Raw genomic sequence first — 3,198 nt, 5'->3', positions numbered from 1 at the left:
GTCCCCAACGTTTGGGGTAAGTCCTATTTGTGTCCCTAACGTTTAAATCGTCCTATTTGTATCCTTAACGTTTATAAAAGTAATTCAATGTTATCCTACTATCAATTATACTAACAAATCAGATTATATTTTTCAATTATTCTCACTTAAATGTATTCATTCTCAATTAGATCTCACTTAGATGTATTCGATTTTAATATTATACCCACTAGTTGTACGAGCAAAATTGAAAAAAATATTGAGGTATTGACATGTGATTACAGTTACAATTTTTAGATATGGATAATTTTAATGTGAAACACAATAATAATATTTAATTATTTTGATATTTTACATTATTATGATGATAGTATAAAACGTCACTAACGTTTCATAAAAATAAATTTAATTATCAAAAAATAAAACGTCACTAACGTTTTACAAAAAAAATAGTATTTTAATTATGTAAAACAACATCAATGATATTTTATAAACACCCACAACAACATATAACACATCATTTATACCATCTTTAAAAATTTTACCATTCATAATCTAATNATATATATAATAAAACTCTACAAATAGATACATTTATATTTCATCTTTGATTATTACAAATATAATTTGTGCTTTTGCTTTAATTTGATTTAATTATTAGACTACAAGAACAGTTATAATTACTGGTAGGGAAAATATTAACTAATAACTAATTGATGAGATATTCCATCAAAATATAAAAGCTAACGGACAAGAGAGATTTTGTTGGTACAAAGTACAATGATATATAAGAAATTAAAGTTTAGAAAAGCAATGGAGGAAATTAAGTTTGAATATTGTTAGCTATCAAATCAAGAAAATTAAAACACTAGCCCCCTTTTTAATTTCACATTTAATTGTTATAGCCTTCAGGAGTCAAAAGATGTCCACAGAGGTCGTTGATATTGATCCATCAATAGTGGAAATTCATTTTCTCTTCTACAGTATATGTGCTTTTGATGTTATTCTTTATTTGACTTTTAATTTGTTTATAAGAATATATACTTAAAATTATTTTCAAACACGTTTGAACACACCTAAATATCATCATGTGTCAGCGTATCTAATATTATTTTTAACATATATTCTTGAAATGAGTTTAGAAATAGTATATATTATTAATTATTAAAACAAAAAATATTTTAAATATTTTATATAATTAAAAAAACAAAAAAATAATTAAAAATTAATTTATATTTTAATATTAATAATAAAATACTGAAATGATATATTACAATTTATCTAAAAATATTTTATATTATATATATGTTGTGTCTCCATATCTTGTAAAAATTTTAATTTCGTATATCTGTGTGTCTTATATCGTGTCGTATCGTGTCACGTATCTGTATATGTGCACCATAAATAGGTTTATTTCATTTACATCATATGCTATGAATGCCAATGCTCCGATCTTCTGAAGGAAAAGAGTAGGACGAGTAACAAATATGGAACAAAAATTAATTCTAAACAAAATATTCGCATTGAAGTTTTTGTTAATATTAGGTTTAATTATTCTGTTGGTCCTTATAATTTTGTAAAATTTTTAATTAGGTTTTTGTATTTTTTTTAATTGAGTTTTTGTACTATTTTTTTTAATTAGGTCCTTACACTTTTTTTTTATTTGAGTTCCTGTATCAATTTTTTTTAGTTGAATTCCTATAAAATTAAGCCAATTACTACTAAGAGAAATCTAATTTAAAAAAAAAATTAGTGCAGGAATTTAATTAAAAAAAATATAAAAACCTAATTAAAAATTTCACAAAACTATAGAGACCGGCCAACAGAGTAATTACACCTTAGTATTATTGGGAAGCTTGCATATGATAGGTAGAGGTTTTGAATATTATACCATAGTAGGACATGTACATGGTGGATGTATTAAGATGTGAGATCAAGTTTTAGATTTTATTTAATTATTTGATTTTTGTTTAGTTTTGAGATTCCCTTAAAGTTTGCTTTTGTTTTTGAGATTCAGCATTGGAATTTGCATTGTCTGATCTGACTAAGCTTTTTATATTTGATTTTGAAATAATGAGTTTGTTTTCGTTTTAATAACATAAGTTTTTAAATGTTTGGTGTAACATATAATGTTTTCCCTTAGACCTAAAGTTAACCTAATTTTTTTATACATTAATTTAATTTTGATGTACTATCAATCTAAAATAGATTTATACATATATTTAATTATGTAATGTCATAGAAGCAAAAATAATTATTTTTATATTTGTCTCGTGAATAATTATAAAAAATTAATATAATTAAACGATTGTATAAGATATTATAAACTGTCATCAGTACGTTAAAATTAAATATATACATATATAACAACTAGGTAAAATAATAAGTTTTCCAAAATTGGAAAATTAATTTTCATATAAGCTAAATAACTAAAAATTCTACCAATCAACTAATCCAAAATGGTAAGATCACGAGTCATCACAAATTCACAATAGGTCAATAGCCTGATCAAACTAGTTCAATTATAAGTAAAATCTAACTTTTTCTCAAACAATAATCATAACTGTAATAAAATGTTGGGGCACCTTAGGCAATGGTATGTCCTTTTAGAAATACTACAATATGTGCATTATTTTTGCAAATTAACATTCACCATTTCATATTCTTAAAGTAGAAAAAAGAAAATTTACATTGACATGGCATGAGTAATTTTTTCAACTTTTCTTTTCTTGGATCAATAATGCCCAGATAAATTAATTCATATTTTTGGTGTTAAAAAATTACATTCGGCCACTATTATTATTGCAGGTATTTTGTTAATTACTTCATCCCTTCCACATAACTAATTGTGTTTCTTTGTAATACTATTAAGATAATAAGTAATTAATTAAAATAAGCAATAGTATTGTAAGTGCTTAATTTTGTCAATAGCATCTTTAGGGAAAAAATCATTCCAACAATAATATTATATAATAATATATGAAAATTTAGGTTATAATATATCATAATCATCATTATTTTATGGAAATAAAATTAAAAGTCATTACAAAATAGAACGAACTCTACACACAGTTTACCAAAATATTTGGGCCAAGTAAGAGATTAGTTGAAGCATAAAAGGTGAATCTAAAGTAATGTCATTTTGTGTTAATATAAGATTTGAAAAAGAATTACATCTAAAAAGTATAATATAAATATTTTAATTTAATAATTATATTC

The sequence above is a fragment of the Arachis ipaensis genome, chromosome B02 (genome assembly GCF_000816755.2).
Source record: "Arachis ipaensis cultivar K30076 chromosome B02, Araip1.1, whole genome shotgun sequence".
Taxonomy (NCBI): domain Eukaryota; kingdom Viridiplantae; phylum Streptophyta; class Magnoliopsida; order Fabales; family Fabaceae; genus Arachis; species Arachis ipaensis.
The sequence above is the reverse complement of the archived record's forward strand: the minus strand, read 5'-3'. Positions refer to the sequence as shown.